We start from the raw sequence: 23,258 nt of genomic DNA on the forward strand, positions 1-23,258 counted from the left end.
AGAATTGCTATGGAAGGGTTATAGGTTACAGGACCTCACAGCATTGGTGTCAAGCCCTCACAGTGGTGTTGTGAAGAATATATGAGCCAACACATGGACAAAGTCTAGCCTTGTGCAGAAATACAGTAAGTGTTCAAAGTGTTTCCCCCGATCCCCCCGCCTTTTTTTACTACTAGTAATTACAGAGACCAAATCCACAATTCTCAACTGGTGGGAAGGAGCCTGTAGGATCTATTCTCATGCTTCCCCTTTCTCTCAATTTACACGAACATTCTGGACTCTCCCAGCTCAGTTTCAGTCCTATCCACACAGCTTTCCCTTACTATTCCAGTCTGTGGTGAGTTCTTTTTCCTTTAAAATACGTTTCTTATTTATTCTAAGCTCATGCAATCATGATCATTTCTGAGCTCTTGTTGGTGTATGTTAGTGTTCCCCAAATGAAGACTTAGATAGCTCTTGAGAGTGTGAACAGATCCTATTTTGGTATTCTCAACAATTTAAGTCTGCAAAATGGAGTGAAATATTCTGGTCATTGTTAGACTCATGGAGGCATGGGCCATAGCTGGAGAGGGTGTGTCTTCCTGGCGACTGGCTCCTAAGGGAATTGAGGATAGAGAGGATGAGAAAGGGAGGGAACCATATTCGTTATTGTGTACAAGGTAGCTGAAGGGCATAATCATAATACTGTTAGTGATAGCTCAAATTTATGGAGTATTTATTTAAGTCAGGCTACATAGACTGGGCTCTACAAATTAAAATTACTATCAATTGAACACCTACTACATACCAGATAGCATCCAAAGTACTTTTCATACATTATTTTATCTAACTCAGATCACGTGTTTTGATATCCCTAATCAGGGTGTACTCATCTCAAGAAGAACTCTGCTGCTTCACTCCTGAGACTTTATCAATAAGGTCTGCTGAGGCCCATGTTCAACCTTTGTCCAGTTACATAAACTATGCCTTCAGAATATCTTCTTTTAGGCAAAGTCTTGCAAAATTAGCCTCTTTGTTCAAGTAGGCTGCCTTTCATTGCTAAATGGTTTTGTCTTTCTTCTACTGAGCACCTGCCTATTAATTTTCTATCTTGTTGAGACTGGACTTTTCTGTCCCCGTATGCAGGTGAATTTAAGTTTGCTATCACAGAGGCCTTCTCTTATTTCATTGGCAGGGATTATCAGTCCATTAAGTGGGTGAGATTTGGGAGCTGCCAGGAGATAAACAAACCTTTTCCTTATCTGGCTGCTCCCACTTCTCTGGTTTTCCTGTATATTCCATTAGGCAATCACTATCCTAATGAAAAACAATCATCATGACTGTAGAAACTTCAAATAATTACTCTGAAACTAGAAACTACAGTGATTGATAATCTTTTGATAAGTGAAAACCATTAAAACAATTTTAAAGTTTGTGTTTATAACATTTATAGAGGATGCTTATTAATCTGAAGTGTAACCTGAAACAAAACTAAAAAGCAAAACAAAATAACATGTGTTCAAAGACCACGCTGTAAATTCCATTTGGCTGCATGAAAGCATGGTAGTGACCAGGTTCATAGGCGACATCTTAAAATTATTTAACCGCATCGGAACAAGCTGACTGCTGAACACTGACCAGAGGCCCTGAGCACTGGGAAAATACTTTCCGGAGGACACAATGGAATCCTCCCCCAGGAATGGTCATTTGATTTTCCATAATTCATACCGGATTTAATCAGAGAGTCCTTAGGTTGGATGACTCAAACTTTGAGGTAATTACTCTAAAGGCCACAGAGATTCCATTTAGGATATTAGAAAAGCTACAGTGGTTGCAGAAACATTCATATTAACGAGCCACAAATGCACATAAAAGGGAACAGATGTTTACTGCTAGGATTAGATTTCTCCTGTGCAAAAGTTCAGAGCATAATGTTTATTCTTGATGCCAGTCTGAACCCACATTTTTCAAAAAAACCCAAGATATCTTTATGAGACTCGCCCCATTTTATGTTCCCAAACATGAAATAACCCTTTTCAAGGTAGAAAATACAAGCAAATCTTTTCTGACTTTGGAAACTAGGACTAGGGTATGATTTGTGGACAAAAATCAAAACTTGAGATTTATAATTTCTCAAATAAAAGACAAAATATGACTTGGGTAATTAGATCAATGTTACACATCACCCTGTAAAAGTCTCAGTACTTGGCAGCAAAACACCCATATTCTTCCAAAAGATTACACTCAGGGATTAACAAAATCCACACAAATATATGCTAGTGTTAGCAGAGTAACATATAGGTCCTCCTCTGGGTTTTCATAGAATTGCACTACAATTTCCCACTTTTTTTGGTACCCAGGTAAGACTAATTTTCAATTTTTATGTGTAAAAAAATAAATAGGATCAAGATCATGACAGATAGTCATTTAGGGAAGAGACATTTCAATCTGGAAAAGTTTGGTTTTTTCTTTGGTTCAGGAATAGAAGCACTGCCACAGCATGCACAGCTATCTTGTTCTTGGTTATAACAGCAGGTGAGGTTTTTACACAGGTGAGAACTGCTTGAGAGCAGGTGCTTTTGGGATATTTTCAGGTCCTCAGAATACTTTTAAATACACCAAAAACATATTTTATGAAATGGGCCTTAGTGGTATGACGTAAGTACATGCAGGGTATGTAATGCTCCCCTAGGAGGGTCTATTTTAGCACCTGTACCTCACTGATACAGTCCCAACAGCAGAGAGGGGAGAATTAAATTGTCTTCTACCTGCCTGTCTTGTGGAAGATAATTTAGAACTGCAGATGGGTCAAATTGCTTGGTGTAATCTATTCTATGATTTTTTTTTTTTACAGTTTAGGAAAATGAAGAGAAGCAGGCAGGGTTTTGACTGTCTTTTCCATACCTTCCTGTTATTTTCTCCTTAAACACTTCAATTTCTTAAATTAGAGTTGGTGAGGCTGGGGCTGGAGAGGGGCTCTGGCAGTGAGTTCCTGCAGGCCTGCCTCTCTCCAACCTGCTTGATCCCTACTTTGGCCAGGTGTGCCCCCTGCCTCCTCCATGCTCAAATGGCTTGTGAATATCTACAGCCCTGTTACTCAAAGTGCAGTGCAAGGACCTGCAGCATCAGCATCTCCTGGGAGTTTGTTAGCAATGTGGGATTTCTGCCTCCAGAACTGGTGAATCACAATCTGCATGTTAACAAGATTCCCATGTGACTCACATGCACATTAATGTTTGAGATATTCTGTTCCAGGGGCACAGTCTCCATATGAAGTAGACAGAATTTGTTAAACATGTGGTTACCCTAGTGAAATGTTGGTGGGATTTAACTTATACCATATAGTGATAAGAGCCATGATTTTCCTATTCAGAAATCAGAGGGGAAAGTAGTAGTTGATGAATTGTAGGTTAGGGAAATTATATGTGTAGAAATTAAAAGACAGTGTATTTGATGTCTTTATTTCCTAAGTGGTTAGTTTGGTAAATTTGGTTCATAAAATGGAAAAATCCAAACACCAAGATTTCAGATTATACTTTCATTTTTTTTGTCAGTTTCTCCTCTAAAGACAGCCAATAAAATAATAAAAGCAATAGCTAACATTTTATGTATGCTTATCATATGTTAGACACTCATTTTGATCACTTCTCATTTAATTTTCATGATAACTCTATGAAGTAGAATGTTATTCTCATTTTTTGCAGAGGAAACTGGAGCACAGAGAGGTTAAACAACTTGCTCAAGATCACACAGTGGATAAATGACAAAATCAGAATCCAGGCCCAAGTAGGATTAGCTGAGCATGCGACACCCTTTATGGGAAGTCAACACTGGATGGCTTAGATGATCATCTCAGGCAAACAAAAACAAAAACAAAAACAAAAAAACAAACTAGATTCCATGGGCTGAAATACGGCTCAGAGAGGTCGCATTCTTGCTCAAAGTGACTGAGATGGAGGCAGAGCTGGGATGGGTCTTGTGATTCTTCGTCCCATAATCTTTTAATTGAAAACATACATTTTTGGTATACAACAAAAATTTATTGCTCAATCTCAATGCTGTTTCAAATTCTGATATTTGCACCCTATACCTCAAACACTAAGAGCTGTTTTTCTAATTAAGACTCCTTTTTTAATCTAGTAAATTAACCAAACAAGAGACAGCTGTGCAAGGAAGCATTCTGTTTCCCATATTGGTTGCTGAAGATGGTTTTTAAAAAGGTTAGTATTTATGATGGGCTCTGCTTCCAAATGGCCAAACTTAAAAAGAAGGCAAAAACAAAGCAACTGAGGTCATAAAGAATCAATTTGTTGCCAAATCATTTAGAACTGACAAAAGGATAGTTTTGAGTTTATGACATTGAGTGTCAATGCTTATAGAGGGCCCACTATGTGCCATTTCATTTACTGTTTCATTTACTCACTACAACAACATTGTGAAGGAGACACTGTGATTAGCCCCATTTTACAGATGAGAAAACTTTGGCTGAGAGAGTGACAGATGTTACCCAAAGTTACAGATAGTAAATAGATAGCTACTTTCATAACACCTTTGCTATCTTCTACGGGTGAGGCAATTGCAGCCCAGAGAGGTAAAGCATTTGTCACAGTCACAAAGGTAGTTTAAGGGGAACTGCTGTGCTTAGAATCTTCCTCAGGATGGGTCGACCAGCCTGATGGCAAATGGGAACTCTTGTAATTACTATGGGCGATTTCAGCAGGACTATTGCTTTGAGAGAGGTTCATCTATTTCCTCAGCAAAAACCATTTCAAGAAGCACAATCTCTCCTTGAAAATGAATGGAGGAAAGGGCATTTTTCTTTAGAAGCCCAGCTGGGCGCAGTGGCTCACGCCTGGAATCCCAGCACTTTGGGAGGCTGAAGTGGGTGGATTGCTTGAGCTCAGGAGTCCAAGACTAGCCTGGGCAACATGGCAAAACCCCATGTCTACCAAAAATACAAAAAATTAGCTGGGTGTGGTGGCACACACCTGTGGTCCCAGCTACTTAGGAGGCTGAGGTGGGAGGATTGCTTGAGCCTGGGAGGCGGAGGTTGCAGTGGGTCACTGCACTCCAGTCTGGGTGACACAGTGGGACCTTGTCTCAAAAATGTGAAAAAGCATATTAAGACATTATGTCTACATGAATAGGGTTGTCTCATTTCGCCCATGGAGCAATGGTGTCTCAACATTGATGCTTGGGAAGTTGAAAGGCATAATTTTTGGAAAAAAGATCACAGCTTAAGATATAAACATTTCTAGTTATGAAAGTCTGGTCTGAGATATTTTCTGACCAAATAGTAACCAAAATGAGAAAAAATATGGTGCTGTTAACAATTATTCTGTTTGTTCTGGTATGTGTCTACCGATGACAGCTTCTGCGGAGAGAACAGAATTAACAAAATGGAGATGTCAAAATGCTCTCCAACCTACATGTGGCATGTTCCTCTTGTGTATTTTCATTGTTACATTCACTTAAGACGATGTGGCAAGTTCAGGGGAAGGTGCTGCAAAATGGTCCATGCTTGCTACACCAAGGAGAATTGGCAATTTGCTTCCCGTGAGGCCCTATCTACAACTGCCTCAATTCTCAGGATACATTTGCCTAGAAATACGAAAAGCTGGGGAGGATGGGAGGAAACTACCAAAGTGGGGAAGCTGCTCTGGAAGAAAAGTTCCATTCCTGCATATTCCCTTCGTATGAGAATTATTTGGTGGATCCAAATAATTGGATACCTGGGTGGGGAGATCCCCAGCTGATGGATCTCACCCAGGTTGGTTTATTTGTTTGTTTTTTGCTTCTGTGGGGTATAGTTGGCAATATCTGGAGACATTTTTTGGTGGTCACAACTTGGAGTGTGTGTGCTACTAGCATCTAGTGGGTATAGGCCAGGGATGATGCTCAACATCTTAGACTGCACAGGCCAGCCCCCACAACAAAGAATTATCTGTCCCCAAATGTCAACAGTGCTGAGACTGAGAAACTGTGACGTGAGAAACTGCACTCCAGCCTGGGTGACAGAGCAAGACTCCATATCGCTTGAACCTGGGAGGCAGAGGTTGCAGTGAGCCGAGATCGTGCCACTGCACTCCAGCCTGGGTGACAGAGCAAGACTCTATCTCAAAAAAAAAAAAAAAAAAAAAAAGATGATGGGATTTATAAAGCACTGCTCACTTTTAAAAGTCATAATATACATAAGTACATCCGTGGTGTGGTGCTTGTGAAATATAATCATGAATGCTTTTTTCTTACAAGCAATGTGATTTGCACCTGGTATTGATCATAATTGCTTTCCAGCAAGGGGTGAAACAGGACAGGAAACTTCCTGTTTCTCAACAAACCTTACTTTCATTTTCCTTCATTGCTAATATTGACTGGTAGGCTTTGATATGATACAGCCCATTTGTTAGGTATTCAAAATGTCCTGTCACCATAAACCTCAGGCTGTCTTCTCTCTGGACTGCCGTGGACCTATATTTGGATGGTATACTGTGTAGGCTTTTATCTTAAGCAAGTGAAGCAGACACAGCTTGAAAAAATAATGAGCAGTGGGGATGCACTGCAGAGATATCTTCTAAAATGAGAAGGCTTAGAAACTGAAGACTGTATTATTTTGCCAGCTTATGATGGTGCCAAACCAAAGTGATCCTACCTTGGCTAAGCCACACTGGAGTGACTTCATGAAGCTTTTATCTTGTTCTTCAGACTCTTTGTTTTTCCGACCCTCAGTTAGGGACATGTATGCTAAGATGATGTGCACCAATATTCCATGCCCAGTTTCAGAGGCAAATTAACCAGATTAATTGGTCCTAGTTCAATGGGCTCTGAGTAGTAAAATTCAGAGAATAGTTGCAGGCTAAAAAGGACCTTATTACTATGCCAGTTCAACTTTATAGAAAAGGGAATTGAGGCTGGGTGCGGTGGCTTACGCCTGTAATCCCAGCACTTTGGGAGGCCAAGGCAGGCGGATCACCTGAGGTCAGGAGTTAGAGACCAGCCTGGCCAACATAGTGAAACCCTGTCTCTACTAAAAATACAAAAATTGGCCAGGCGCAGTGGCTCACGCCCGTAATCCCAGCACTTTGGGAGGCTGAGATAGGTGGATCATGAAGTCAGGAGTTCGAGACCAGCCTGGCCAACATAATGAAACCCTATCTCTACTAAAAATACAAAACATTAGCTAGGCTTGGTGGTGGGTGCCTGTAATCCCAGCTACTTTGGAAACCGAGGCAGGAGAATCGCTTGAACCCAGGAGGCGGAGGTTGCGGTGAGCCGAGATTGCTCCATTGCACTCCAGCCTGTGTGACAGAGCTAGACTCTGTCTCGAAAAAACAAAACAAAACAAAAAACAAAACAAAAATTAGCTAGGCATGGTGGCAGGCGCCTGTAATCCCAGCTACTCAGGAGGCTGAGGAAAATTGCTTGCTTGAACTTGGGAGGCGGAGGTTGCAGTGAGCTGAGATCGCACCATTGTACTCCAGCCTGGGTGATAGAGAAATACTCTGTCTCAAAAAAAAAAAGAAGAAAAGAAAAAAAAAGAAAAAGAAAAGAGAATTGAGATCCATGAAGGTGATATGGTTTGATCCAGGCCACCTGGAGAGTTACAGGCAAAACCAAGCCTTGATCCCCTGCTATTATGCTGACACACAACACAGCCTTCCACCAGCAGCTTTCCACATAGTAGAGGGAGTGCTGAGACAGCCTGGGAGAAAGCTGGGTGAAGGTAAATAGCCCTCACCTAGATGAAGCGACCTCCTCATTTCAGTCACTAGATTCCTCTGTCTTCTGAACCTAATTTGGCCTCAAGATTAAGGCAGCAGCTGACTATTTAGGATTAAATAATACTGAGCCAAATCATTCAGATGATTCCTTCTGCCAAGATAACTGGCAGACGTTCTAAACCAGTGTGCCCCTGGGGAGTGGCAAACAATGCCATTCTTTAAGCAGAGTGAGCAACTCTAGCAATATGGTATGACATGAACAATGGGAGTGGAGAACAGTAGCAAAAAACTGTAAGGGTGCCAAGTAGACCAGACCCTCAAATGGCAAGAGTTTCTGAGAGAGAGAAGAGAAGAACAGAGAAAACTGATTAGGAAGTGTGTTTGGTGAAATTATCACTAGACTGGGCCAAGCTGTCCCAGGTCCAGGAGCCTCATACTGTAGCCAGTTTAGGCTTTGTCCTCTTGGCCAGTGCATGTGGAGATCAAGAGCCTTTATTTAGTTGATTTGTGGCACATGGAAAATTCTTGAGAAGGGTTGGGGCTTGACAGGGTCAGGAAGCAAAGTACATTCTTAATCTTGGAAAGTTGGAATCTTACCCAGGACTCTATTAATTAAACATGCTAAGGACTGTGTACTTTGGAAGGAGAGGAAACTTATAATGGATAGAACTGTTCCTGTCTGAAATAGAGAGAAGGCTAATCCCAGTCCTGGTCAATATTTCCAGTTCTCCTTACAGAATAGGTAGAGAAGAACCACATACAGAAGGATCTTTAGAAAAATCCTTATCTGGAAAGGAGAAGACAATATAATCAGATGCATTGTGGAGGGAGGCCCTACCGAAGGATCCGGGAGCTTTGGTCTTAGACTTTCAGCGGTGGCTTCTGCACAAATATTCTAAAGGGATTTAAAAAATTAATGGGTAATTCTCAAGAATCAGGCCTGGAAAGTGCGACCAGAAGACTCATTTCTGAGCCAAACCTGTGACTCTTTAGTTTTTAGCTGTGGAATGGGTTGTTCAGGAAAACTGGATGGCATTTGGTTAATGGGGAATATAAAATGTATCCTCTAAAAGTTTGAAGCAAGAAAACAAGACAGCTGCATTTGTTCCCATCATAGCTTTTCTGGCAAGGTTGGTGCATTTGGCCTGCAGATATGGTCACTGTGGGGGATCATGATGATGGCACCTGTCACTTATTATTAAAGGCTCACTACCTACATTCTAGCCATGATGCTACGCACATTCCGTTATTTCTTTTGACCTTCACATGAATACTGACATAAGTAATGATCATCTCCGTTTCACAGGTGAAGAAGCTGAGTATTAAGAAAGGGAAAGCAACTTGCCCAACGTCACAGCTGAAGAGGTAGAGCCACAATGGACTTGAGGTTGATGTAACAAAGCCTGTGCCTTTAGCTCTTCTGTGGCATTAGGGCTCAGCAATGCAACTGTGGTTTAGGGCATATAAAATGGCTGGTGCAGGGCTATCTGGAGTCAAGATGGTATGTACTTTGGTTTGAAGACCCGTTGTCCTCATTATGTGCCCCTTTTCTCCCCCAGACTATTCTGCATTTAAGGTGAAAAGATAAAAGAGGAGTGAAATAAAACAGAGCTTCCTGGAAAGCATGATGCAAGAGAGTAAAAAGTAGGCTATCAAACAAACCAATATAAAGGTCCTCTGCTGTATTTGGAAGTCGTAGAAAACAATAAAACAAAAGCTGAGAGACAAGAAGGAGTCAAGGAGCACTGAAGGTGACGGTTTCTCAGGCAAAAACTCTCACCAGTCTCTGAATCCCAAAGACAGAGGCTGCAGCAGTGTCTGAGATGCCGACACAGCGTTATCCTCCTTCTCTCGGGGATCTTGCATGTCCCTCCTGATCTGTCAATGAGTAGGAGGGGCTGCTGCAAATTCACTGCCCTTCTGGTCCTCAGGAAGACACTCACCATCTCTGAAGACCCTCCTCCTCTCATTTGTAAAGGAGGCTTAGCAATGTAAAGGCCACCAGTCTTGAAGAGGGTTCTCCACTTTGATGTTTCTGTTTACTCTTGTTGGGACTGAACAAGTATTTGTTTGCAGCTCAAATTATGTTTCATGCCCTTGCAAATTAAACATGCTTCATAGACATAAATAAACATTCTCACCCCATCAATTCAATTACAAACAACAGGAACAATGGAAACATTTGAAACGTTTTCCACTTGACCTATCCATCTTACAGATCCATCATTCACTAGTTTATTCTATCTAGAATTTCTAGGGATGAACCTATCTTCACAGCTTAGCTATAGAGGGCCAAAAAAGCAAGAGTACTAACATTTACTGAGTGCTTTCGCATGACAATAACTGTATATACATCATTTATTATTCTAGGCTCTGTGCCTTTAAAAATATAATCTCTGCTATTTCCCCAGAGTGTACCACAGGACTTGACATGTAGTAGGCTCTCAATAAGTGTTTACTAAATGATTTAATTAATTCACACCACAACTCTAGGATGCTATCTGTCCCCATTTTACAAGGAGAAAATTGAGGCTTACGCAACTTGCTCCAAGTCACAAGGTTACTTAGTGGAAAACTGGGGATTTGAACACAAGGACACATGACTCCAAAGTCTGTTTGCTTTTCACTACTCCATGCCAACTCCAACAGCAACCAGGAAAGGTGGGTAAAACAGACCATCCTAGCCCTGTCTAGAAATGTTGATAATACCTGGAAGAGGATCAGAGGACTGAAACACACTTTTTAAACAAAAAGGTGACTTCACTATAAAGATCAAGTCCTTCCTGAACTGACCTCCATAATGTTATTATGCATTTGTATAGCCCTTTGTGACACAGACTCACCCTCAAAATCTGTGCACTCCTTACTTCCTGGGCACACAGCTAGACTGCATTTTCCAGCTCCCTTGCAGTGAGACATGGCCATGTGACTGAGGTCTAGCCAATAGAATGAATGAAAGCATTGGGCACTATTTCCAGGCCTGGCCTGTGAAACACCTTTAGTGGAGAAAATTCTGAAGTCCTAGAGGTAAATGGGGATGTAAGAAGGAAAGAACCTGGGTTCATAAATGACCCTGACAAGTGTCACCTGCCAACCAAGAACATGTGGTACTAGACTTAACATGAGTTAGAAATAAAATTCTGTTGTACGAAGTCACTGAGATTTGGGATTCATTTATTGCAGCGGAGAGCATTATTTTGCTAATAGATGCTTTACAATTCTAAATAGCTTGGCTATCTTTTGTATCACTCAATAGTTAAAAAATCCAATCAGAGTCAATGGAAGCTTAAGGTGTGAGAAGTGTGAAGGCAAACAACCGAACTGTCTGCGTGATGCACTGCTGCAGGGTCACACATTTATTACTTAGTTAATAGGCTTCGTTTCTCCACCTGTAATTTCATGGCATTGAACTAGATGGTCTCTAAGATTCCTTCCAATGCTAAACTTCCATGAGTCTTGTCAGATGTTAAAAATGTGAATTGCTGTGTTTAGAAACTGTGATCTCTTGACTATGAGCTTCTCAAAGGCAAGAACTATTGCTCAGTCATGTTTATATGCTTAGTATGTAATATCTGAGATGCTCAAAAAATGTTAAATTGTATTAGAATTTTCTGTTGAGAAACTTAAAGAATTTACGAATGTTCTGATTTATCCCAATAATTTCTTAATCTAATGTAGAGCATGGTGTTAAAAGATTAAAATTCTCATGAATATTTTCATTATGCATTACTGAGTTTGATAGGCTATTTTATATTCATTTACATAGACATCTTTGAAGAATGATTTTATAATAATACTGAAAGATTTTTTTGATTAAAGGTAATGCCAGCAGTAATTGGTATTCTGATGGCTTCATTTATGGTTCCATAGTCCTTGTACCCCAATTTTCTCAACCCTAAGTAGGAATTATACCCTTATAATATTAAAATAATAAATATTATAAGAATTATAAGACATTAATATAATATTTAAACAACATAAGAATGTAATTCCTAGTTAGAGTTGAGAAAATTGGGGTACAAGAATATTCAGAATTTTCTTATTCAAATGTCTCTAACCTGAGGTCTATAAAAGCAGTGTCAGAGGAAACTATGAGCCATTTAAAAAGTTTGAAAAGGCCCAAGGGAAGTTGTACAAAAATATGAGGCAGTCTATGACACTTCCATGAAAAATGCCTTCAGATTTTTGAAAAAGATATAGAAATGTTTCTATACATATGTATAGCGTGGGAACATTGATTATTTCATCCTGCTCATTGAAAACATCAGATTAATAACCAAATATGTCTTTGATGATTAAAAACCGGTCAGTGAATGCTATTACTTCATAAAAGCGGTTTGGCAGGTAAAATGTTTGAAAGCAGCCGGGCGCAGTGGCTCACGCCTGTAATCCCAACACTTTGGGAGGCCAAGGTGGGCAGATCATGAAGTTAGGAGATCGAGACCATCCTGGCTAACACGGTGAAACCCCGTCTCTACTAAAAATGCAAAAAATTAGCCGGGCGTGGCGGCGGGCGCCTGTAGTCCCAGCTACTCGGGAGGCTGAGGCAGGAGAATGGCGTGAACTCGGGAGAAGGAGCTTGCAGTGAGCCGAGATCGCGCATCTGCACTCCAGCCTGGGCGACTGAGCGCGACTCCGTCTCAAAAAAAAAAAAAAATGTTTGAAAGCACGGGGTTCAAGGGAGGTGTGTGTTGGAATAAAATAACAAGAGGATCTTGGCAAAAAAAGAAATGTTGAAAATCACAATTTGACACTATGCAAGTAAAATGAAATTGAATTATGGGAAGCCAGTGCTTTTTACACACTTTTTTATTGGCAGTAGTGGGAAGGTATGTTTCCCCTCCCATTTTCTGCTATGACTTCCTACATGATGTGATTGCATCATGCTAAGTCCTACATCCTGCAGGATGCTGGGCATTCAGGAAAATACTGTGTGGTGTGGTCCCTTGCCTTGGCTGGCCCAGGAACTGATGCCTGTTAAAAAATTAAGCAACAATAATAATCATAGCAACAAATGTTTAAAGATGCTTATTTTATCAGGGATTGCAGAAAGGAAGAGATTGTATGAAAAACGATCTACTTCCTTTTGCCTGAATTGTTTGCTTCAAATCTTATGTTTAGATTACTGTTTCATTAAAAATATCTTTTCTGGCCGGACGCGGTGGCTCATGCCTGCAGTCCCAGCGTGCTGGGAGGCCGAGGTGGGCGGATCACGAGGTCAGGAGATTGAGACCATCCTGGCTAACACGGTGAAACCCCATCTCTACTAAAAAATACAAAAAAATTAGCCGGGCATGTTGGCAGGTACCTGTAATCCCAGCTACTCAGGAGGCTGAAGCAGGAGAATGGTGTGAACCCAGGAGACAGAGCTTGCAGTGAGCCAAGATTGCGCCACTGCACTCCAGCCTGGGCGACAGAGCAAGACTCCGTCTCAAAAAAAAAAAAAAATCTTTCCATTAAATAATAAAGAATAACAAAGAAATTTTTTGTCTCTCTCTTACTTTTTTATAAAAAGAAAAGTCCTTAGCTGTACGGAAAATTAGAAAATTCTAGCGAGGGTGCTAAATTTGAATGTGACACTGGTGAGAAGACATGAATTATGGGAATGGGCTAAGCAAAGCTATAGACATTTAAGCTTAGCTACAAAACAAAGTTCTTAAAAACATACAAACATTCATTTACATCTGTTTTTTTTTTTTCCCATTGTAGGATCATAATTCTGTTGGCTGTTTTGTCCACAATAAATTAAGTTAGCGAGTATCTACTATGTGCCAGGTACTCCCTCATAATGGCTGTTGTATGTTGTGCCCCAGTGCTCCAGACTCTATGTTAAGTGATTTATATAAATCTTACATCCTCACCACAATCCTTTGAGAAAAGTTCAGCATTTTCAGCATTGGGATTTTTAAGATTTCCCCATGTGAATTAAACATGTAGATCAGGCTGAGAACAATAACCCTATGGGGACTGCTCACCAGAGTGCTATATTCTCTTCAGACCCCAAAATGGAAGTCCTTTCATTTATTTAAAAAATTAAAAATAATAAGTAAATAAATACTTCCTCCCATAACCAAAAGCACCACACATCTAAAAACAATACATTAAAGCAGCATAGAATAGCATTCTAAGCTCAGGCATGGTGGCTGACGCCTGTAATTTCAGTACTTTGAGAGGCCAAGGTGGGCAGATTTCTTGAGCCCAGGAGTTTAAGACCAGCATGGTCAACATGGTGAGACCCTGTCTCTGCAAAAAATAATAAAAAAAAATTTAGCTGAGTGTGGTGGTGTGTGCCAGTGGTTCCAGCTACTCACAAGGCAAAGGTGAGAGGATTAACTGAGCCTGGGAGGTCTCCTTGGGAGGAGGAGGCTCACTATCTCCATGGCAGTGAGCCGTGATCACACCACTGCACTCAAGCCTGGGTGACAGAGTATGAGACCCTGTTCCAAACAAAAACAAAAACAAAAACAACAAAAAATAGGATTCTAAGCTCGATGCCTATAAAATCATTTGTGGGACAGAGAAACAAGTTTCCTCATGACTGTTCCATTTCTTGAATGACAAATGCTGGCCTTGGAGTGCAGGCCCGAAGGACTTTGTGATCATTTGAGCTGGAGAGTTTGCTGTTCCGATGAGTCATCTGGATAAGTGAAGATGCTGATGTTCACTGGTCAAATGCATGGTTTCAGGAACCATGAGTCTGTCATTTGTGGGCAAAAGAACAATAGACACCTACACTGTCATCGGGAGCAGAGCATCACGAATTACATTTCAATTTGCCCACCCTAGGTCAGGTTAGGCCTAGATTAAAGGGTAATATTTTAGATTTCTTTTGTAGGTACTCAGATGGCCAAACTAACATTTTCTGGGGAGTGGGGGAACCCTCTACATCAGTGATTCTCAAACTTCTGTGTGCATCAGAATCACCTGGAGAGCTGAATAGGCACAAGAAAAGCCAAGGCACTTGTCACTAGGTAAGATGGTTGGCTAGAATTTTTTTTCCTTTTAAACTAAATTTCCCAGTGATTCTGATCCCACCACCAAGTTTGAGAACAACAGCTCTTTTCTTAACACCGGATGCATAGTAGAATCACTTGAGTTAAAAAAACAAAGCTACCAGAGGTTTCACCTTAGACTGATTTATTGGAATCTCTCGGGGTGGGGCACAGACACTGGTATTTTTTAACAGATCCCCCCAGTTGACCTGTAATAGGCAGCAGAGTTGAGAACCACTGTGTCCCACTGGGGTGTACTTTAGAATTACCTGGACAGTTTTAAAAGAATGCTGAGTCTTGGGCCCCCACCTGGGGATTACTATTAAACTGGTCTAGGATGGCATGGACATCAGGACTTTAAAAAGCTCCCAGAGTGGCCAGGTGTGGTGGCTCATGCCTGTAATCCCAGCACTTTGGGAGGCTGAAGGGGATGGATCAGTTGAGCCCAGGAGTTCGAGACAAGCCTGGGCAACATGGCAAGACCCCATCTCTACAAAAAATATAAAAATTAGCTGGGTGTAGTGGTGAGTTCCTCTAATCCCAGCTACTCTGGAGGCTGAGATGGGAGAATCACATGAGCCTGGAAGGTGGAGGTTGCAGTGAACCGAAATCATGCCACCACACTCCAGCCTGGGCCACAGAGTGAGACCCTGTCTCAGAAAGAAAGCTCCCAGAGGGATTCTAATACGCAGCCAAGTTTGAGCAGGCCAAAGTCAGGTCCTCTTCCAAAGAGAGGGATCAAATATCTGGTCACCTGGCTGTCATTGTGGAAACTGAAGTTGTTCTAGAAGCAATTGTCTGAATCTCTAGGAGTTCTGAGGGAGGTTTTTGCTAATCTGACTAAATTTGCTGAGATTTTATTAATTTGGTCTCAGCTTACTAAAAAGGAGAAGGAATGCTTAATACATCTTCCTTGGAAATGCACCACAATAAAGACAAAGAACTTCAGCCAAGGTTAAAAAAGAAAAGAAAAGAAAAGAAACATAATCACCATTTGAAGTCATTTAACCCACAGTTCCCCAGTGTTTGGGAACTGATGGTCCAAATACTCAACAGTTTGCTGTGGTGATCCTGGGCAAGACACTTCACCACATTGGCTTCAGCCTGCTAATGTGTGAGCTATGGCTTAGAGAAAATGACTCAGTTCAGTTACAGTACCAAGACAAGAAAGCATCTGCACTCTGCAGGCTTGGGGAACTGGCATTCCACACTAGTTTCTTTTTACAACACAGCCAAATTCCAGAGTGAGAATGTCATCATAGCCAAGACTTGAAAGAAAAGCAAAGATGGATAAAACAAGCGCCTGGGACTTTTCAGATGGCAATGGTGGCAGGTCGTGGTGCCATATAAAAATAACTCTTGGCTCACTGCAAACAAAATAACACCATATAGTCATTAGAAACCAAATTCTTGTTGGGAAAATTATTTTCTTTTGAAGGGATTTGCACCTATATACGTGCAACTGCTGTGGACTTTAGTGGCATTTAGGAGAATAGAGAGGAAGATACATCCCCACATAATGGAACCCTGTTACGTTACAGTTGTTATTTGTGACTGCTAGGAAAAAGAAATCAGGTAGAGATGTGCTGGGCAGCACTTGGTTACAGCAGGGCTTGCAGGAGACTGAGATGAATTTATCGGAATGGTGATGGTGGGGATAATGAGGATGATGATGTGGGGGGCAATAATCGTAGTGGAGGTTGGTGTGATGGTGATTGTGGTAGTGGTGGGAGTGGAGGTGGAATGGGGTTGGGTGTGGCTTGCGGTTGGAGTACGAGAAGAAGCCAGCTTTGTAAAGGGTGCCTTCTAGGAAGGGTACCTTCTGTAAAGGGTGCCTTCTAGGAAGAATACAGGAGTTGCTGAGAAAGAACTTTTTTTTCACTCTTCTGCTCCCATCTTCTACTCTCTGTAAAGGCTTGTCCTTTAGACATATCAACTTCCTGATTACCTAGCTGCAGCTCAAATTTGGAAACTGAAGTTGTTCTAGAAGTAATTGTCTAAGAGTTGCTGGGAGATTTGAGGGAAGGTTTTCGTTAGTCTGACTGGATTTGGTGAGATTTTGTTAATCTGGTCTCTTTCAGAAGCTCCCTACTTTTCTGTAGTAAGTTTCTCTTCCAAGAGAAGTTCAGGAAGTTAAAGAGGAGGGATGAGGACAGAGACAGTCAGAACACAGGAGGACCAGTCCTTCTTCAGGTAGCCCACAGGGCATGTTTTACCCAGTCACACCGCATGAAGAGTTACCGTTCCTTCTGTTTCATGAGGAAAAAAGGAGCATTTGCTCTTCTTTTAAAGAAAAAGGTGATGTGTTAGCAGTACAGAAATTCTTCCTGGTGGTCTTTTGATTTGCCCCTTATTATGGTAGAAACTGGAGAAACTCGTGAACTGAGGCGCTGGTCTCCTCTCTTCCCTAGTCTGGATGGATGTCGAGGGGTGATTTTCTCTTCTACCAATTTATGTGTGACAGAAGTAAGATGACAAATATTTATGATTTTCCCTTCCTTTGCTTTCCAAGGTAAGTGGGGTCCCAAGGAAGATCTGTTTATTTTGCTGAGTGGGGTTTTAAAAGGAAATACATATCGAGGAAGTGGAGAGAAGAGGCTCACAATATTGAAGATGGAGGCAGTAGTGGGGAGAAGAGGGAGGGGAGAGGAGGGTCCAGATTTCTGACTGCAGTGGGGAGGGGAGGCAGTGTGTACACCAGACTCATCAGGGTTTTAGCCTCTGGGGAGAGAGGGAGAAGAGGATGTGAGGTTTCAGCAGTTCCTGTGAGGCATGGATCTGTGGGAGAGATGTCCGAGCATGAATTTAAAGACTTTCAGTGTGATGTGTGTAACAGCCTCCCTTCTGCCCTCAAGGAATTTGGGGGAAGATGGATGCTTCCTTTCTAGCCTACTGACAGTGAGATTTTTATTTATTTTAGAAGTGACAGAATGCAGAGCGAGGAGCAAAAAGGCCCTCATCACATTGTGTGGTTAAATACCCAAGAAATAAAACCAAAGCTTAGCCAACAGTAGAGCTAGCTATTTGGGCTATTTTTCTTTCTGCCAAACTATTCATGGGAACATTTGTAATGTGTATAGATGGCTGTATGGAATCCAAGGCCACGTTTTATTTTTGATCACATCTGGGGAGACAGGAATTCAGGAGAAAGTGCAATAAACCTCCAGACTTCCCTTCAGAATGGCTATGCCAGGAGTGTGTCCATCTATCTAAAGCCTCCCAGCTCTATAGCACTGTGGGAAGGGGAGCCGAGGGTCATGTTGGCACTCTGCATTGCTGGTCTCCTTTGGCTTCTGTTATTACTTCATCTACACCTGTAACCAGCCCAAAGGCCTGGCGATTGGCTGTTCTGACTTTGGGGGAAGGGACAGAAGGACCTCCACCAATCAGGTTTGCCCTCCCTTGCCTCAGAGGCTCACCACTTTGTGTGAGTGTTTGGTGCACAAAGGTAAGAATGCAAGAGTTAAAGGTAAGTACGAGAGAGAAAAATCTTCAACTTTCAGCAAGTCATTCCTGCATCTAATGAAAAAGAACTACATGATGAAATAAAAGTGCTAACACATTCCAAAGAGCCCATTGAGGTCTGTCCCTCAGTACGCATCAGAAGATATTACTAAGTTTGACAACAAAGAAATAAATCATAGATGGTACCTCAGTAGAACTCACTATATATAAACTAAAAACTTTCGTATGTCCAAAAATGCTATGGAACCATATTTACAATTTATTTGTAAATGGTTTGAAATAAAAATTAGAGAGAGATAGAGAGAGAAAGAAGATTAAAACAAATGTGATAAAATGCTAACATTTTAAGACTTAGGGTAAAGGATGGCTTGGAATTCTTTGTATTAATTTTGCAACTTTCCTGTAAGTATAAAATTATTTCAAAGGAAGAAAAATTTAAAAAGGTTAAATATTGCCATAAACAAAAAGAAGAGATATGTATAAATTGAGAAAAATATATACACTGTTTATGACAGAAAATGAATTAATTCCCTAATATCTAAATCATTAAGAAAAAGACAAATACCACAACAGAAAAGTTAAACAAACAGGTTATGTTATAAAAGGTGAAGTTTGAGTCACCAATCAATGTGTGTGTGTGTTGTATACAGTCAAATTTATAATCAAGAAGAAAAATATAAAGTTTTGAAAGGCTTGATACAATTTTGCCTAATAAATTCCCTTCTCAAAAACAAACAAATAGGCTAACTGCACTGAACATTTCTACATTTGAAGGATATATACTTAAACGGAGGCTGAACTGCTGTTGGATGTCTCAGTTGGTCCAATAATCTGGCTAAAATTTGAAAACAGAAAAAGTTTTTAAAGCCGTTCAGTCCCTTTGATCCATCATTTCTCTTAATACAGTAGAGTTTATCCTGAGGAAATTATCAGAAAGATGCAAAATTATGTACAAGGCAGTTCATTATATATTCATCATGTCTATATATACGTAATAAATATGTATTCATCATATATTATTTATAACAATATTATGTTAATAGCCTAACAATCAGGGACTATATCACCATATGATGAATTACTAAGTGGTCATGAACAAAATCCTTTTGAGGAAGCGTGTTTATTGACAACAGGAAACGTGAACAATATGTACACTGTTAACATTAGTTATTTTTGAATGGTGTCATTATTTTGCAGTCAGTAACCTTTTGAAGCCATGGAGAGCCATTCTATGTGGGTTGTAGGACATATACACCACTGTGACTCTTTCTGAAGGAAGAAATGGCCATGAAGAAGCAGTTGAAAAAATCTAACGGACACCTGAAGTTCCACCTTTGAAACATGGCATGGGCTTCACAATTTCACCTTTGAGAAATGGCATGGGCTTCACAATAAAATGCCGAGTTTTCCCAACTTAAATGTTTTGTCTGACTCTGAAAAACTTGTTCAGTAGGACAGTCTCAAAACACAAAATGCATTGCCTCAATATTCACTTTTTCTTTATACTCAACCATCAGTGTATGTATGCCTTACTTTAGGAACATGTGATTTATAACTATTCAAATTTTAGAAGTGGAAGGGGAACTAGGGATGAACTGCTTTCACTTTCTCATGTCAAAGGTAAGGGATTCAAGATCTAGGGAGATGAAGTGACTTGCTTAGTTAACTTAGCAAAAGAAGACTCTACCTTTGATATTTAACATGTAGCATATTCACATCTTAGCATACATTCCCCTATGCTGTTGATCATGGTTTAATCCAAAATAGAGCTCATATATCCATAACACATAAACAGGTTCTACAGTTAATGAGAAAAAGACAAAAACTACAGTGGGCAAATGGACAACAACTATGAACAAGCAAGTTACAGAAGCAGTAATGCGAGTGGCGAATAAATGTGTAAAAAATGCCCAACCTCAGTAGTAATAAGGGAAATTTAAAAAAATTTGTTGTTCTCAATTTTGCTTAACAAATGAGCCCCTCCCAAAGCAAGCTCACAAGAAACAGTACAAAGATCACATGGTGGAAAATATTGGGGTAACATCTGAAAGCTCCTATGTATCTTGGCACATATCCTTTCCCTGCTACTGAGGGATACTCAAGAATAATGCCTTGACAAAGAAAATACTTTCCCACAGGAGGGAAGTTAAACAAACAAGCAAGTCACAAAGAAGTCTGAGTTAAATAACTGAATCGGTAATACATGATTCACATTAAAGGCATCATAATAGAGTGACTTGAAATTACTGGAGGCCCAGTTTCAATGAAAACATCAAATACTTTGCCAGCTTTATGCCATATCCTAATTTCCTACAGCCAGGTTCAGTGCAAACATAATAGGTCCTTGTATTTGCCTCTCCCAGCACAGTTTGAATTCTTGGTTTCCTGTTCAGTCAAGGCCAAAAGCCTCTAACTTTGGTATTTAACATTTTAGCTACTCATATCTTAGAACAAATTTCCCTATGCTGTGGATCATGGTTTTATTCAAAATAGAGCTCATTATATTGTCATCAATGTCAGCAGAATTTCCCTCATATTATCTAGGAAGTGATGCTTAATTCCAGACTGATAAAATACTCTATTAAGGTACTTTCTTACTTCCTTCTTTAAGAATTGTATTTTTTTTTCTTGTTTCTGCCAAGGTTGGAGGGAAGCGCATTTTTTGATGAATGATTTCATATAGTCCTAATTTCAAATTAGGTGGCGTAAAACAGAAAATTTGGGCAAAATCTGACTCTACTGTAGCTGATATTAAGTAACCTCAAAAAATAAACAATTATTCATTCGAGTTAGTGCAAAGTACATAAATTTAATAAGCACTATGGTTGAAAGAGCCTACAAAAACATGCCTCCTTCATCTGAAAATGCTGACCTGTTCTGTTTTAGGAAAATAGATTCAATATTAACTATTGATCATTTAAAAAATGGTTTTCTTTTCATAAGGGTTTAATTGATTTCCTGTGTTGAATAGCAGTAATATTACCTACTATGCTTTTCAAAGGAAAAAATATACATATTTGGCCTTTGAAGTATGCTCCTAGATCAAGCACTTAGTTCTGACAGCTTATAACTTCATTATGGTCTTCCTTTGGGTTTCTTAAAACGTGTACCCTAAGCCCACTGCAATCAAAAGAGGGAAAAGAACATTGTTTTATCTCAAACACAAATAAGGGCATTTAAAGTAATGATTTTCTCATCTAAGCCCACTAACATAAACTGTGTATATACACACACACACACACACACACACACACACACACATATACTTCAGACACATGTATATGTGCCTGGAGTATGTTTCTTTTGAAAATAGAGCTACAATTAGTTTCTCCACTATGAAGCAAATGCTGGAAGTGAAAACTCCCTCCTCCACTAGGAGGCAGCTGGGGTTCTGGCTCAGTCTGTGAGGAAAGCATCCCAGCTCCCACAAAGACGGGCTGAAAAGCTGGCTTACCCTAGAGCTGTCTGCGAGTGGGCCTAGATTCCTAGCTCAGCTCTCAAGCTCACTCAGCCTTGGGGGTTCTGCTCAGTAATGAGATGGTTTGCAGCTAGAAGGGAACTGCCTGCACCACCCTGGACTCTAGAACAAGGGTCCACAAACTATGGGCCAAAGCTGACCTGCTGCCTGTTTTATACATTTCTAGTAAACCACAGCCAAGCCTATTTATTTATATATAGTTTATGGCTTTTCATGCTACAATGGCAGAATTGAGTAATTATGACAGACACTGTATGGGCTGCGAAGCCAGAAATATTTATTCACTGGCCCTTTACAACAACAACAAAAATTGCCAGAGGGGCTGACCCAGAGGCGCTGGAATGAATGGTCACCCTGCCTAGATGAACTGCGCTGTACCTAGAACTAATCCCTGCAGCAAGCGAAGACCATTTTATTACCTACTTTTATACCATGTTTTGCCATTTCATATGTCTTGGGGTATGTTCTTTGAGTCTAAATCTTTGGACACCTTTTTAGGTGGGCAAAATTATCATGGAGTAGAGAGAGCCATCCTTATAGCACCTGCTCTCACCCTGTCCTTTATCAGAAAGGAATACTGTCCCTCCATTTTGCAGAGTGGCTACCTGCTGTCTGGTATCTGTGTGCTCACACCCGTGTGTGCTTGCGAAGACTTAGGCCATCCCTCCTTCTGACTAAGATTCCCATTCATCCCAACAGAAACATTGAGGCTGTAGCGAAGGTTGAATGTGTTTGTTTATGACATAAGGAGTGCGATTTTAGTGGCGGAGAATTTGACCTAGTTGGCAGTGGAATAGATGTCGGAGTGGGTGCATTTTGGTGCCTGTTCATGTGAAATAAGACATGTGATTCCGATGCCCTCACCTCCTACAGGCATGAATCATTGTGGTTTGCCCAGGCACCCCATCTTTTTGCTGTATCAGGAGCTCCAGTATGGGTGGGTAGAGAGGCTGGGCAAAGATGCTGGGAGAGATAAAGTTTATGGTCACTGGGAGGCTTCAAAACTTTCAGAAGGCTGAGTGGCAACTGCCAGTTGCTTCAGTTTCTCAGGTCTACTGGATAATAAGTTCTTGGAGCAATCTGTCCTGCATGTTTAGTTCATCACAGGGTGATGACATGAATAGATAACCAAAGGTCAGGCTGCATCCTCGACACACAGAGGTCTATGGGGACCTGCCCTGCTGCCATGGTAACAAAAAGGACAGTGGTGGGCTTGCTGCTAGGCTGGAAGGTATGTAGCTGAAATCATAAACTGACAGCTCATGGCTTGATTCTAGTTAGCAGACATATTTCGACTGAGCCATACGTCTATAAAATTTTTATAAGTTATTTGCTAACATCTAAAATTTAGGATATTTCATTTAAAATCTGAATTTCCAACTTCTCTTGCAAATTTGAAATCTGTGGACACATGGGGCTTCATTCCTTCTTGTCAGTGATTGCCTAGAGTGGGAGGTGGCTTCCTTTTAGAGAGAACTAGAGTTCTCCAGCTTTGTTTTTCCTTTTACCCAACCTTTGCCATCACTGGTGTTATCGGCCTGTTCCCTGGTACCTTTGAGTGTACAACCATCGCTCTATAAATTGCACAAAGAATTTGCACTATTGCAACCTTGTATTCCTCCAAGA

The 23,258-nt window shown here is 40.7% G+C and overlaps 1 protein-coding gene across 9 annotated transcripts in view; it reads right to left on the reverse strand.

The window, feature by feature from the left end:
• Positions 1-23,258, reverse strand: part of THRB (thyroid hormone receptor beta) — a 385,633-nt gene that overhangs the window by 88,662 nt on the left and 273,713 nt on the right. The window lies entirely within an intron of this gene.

This window comes from Trachypithecus francoisi, unplaced genomic scaffold (genome assembly GCF_009764315.1).
Source record: "Trachypithecus francoisi isolate TF-2019V2 unplaced genomic scaffold, Tfra_2.0 Lachesis_group0, whole genome shotgun sequence".
NCBI lineage: Eukaryota > Metazoa > Chordata > Mammalia > Primates > Cercopithecidae > Trachypithecus > Trachypithecus francoisi.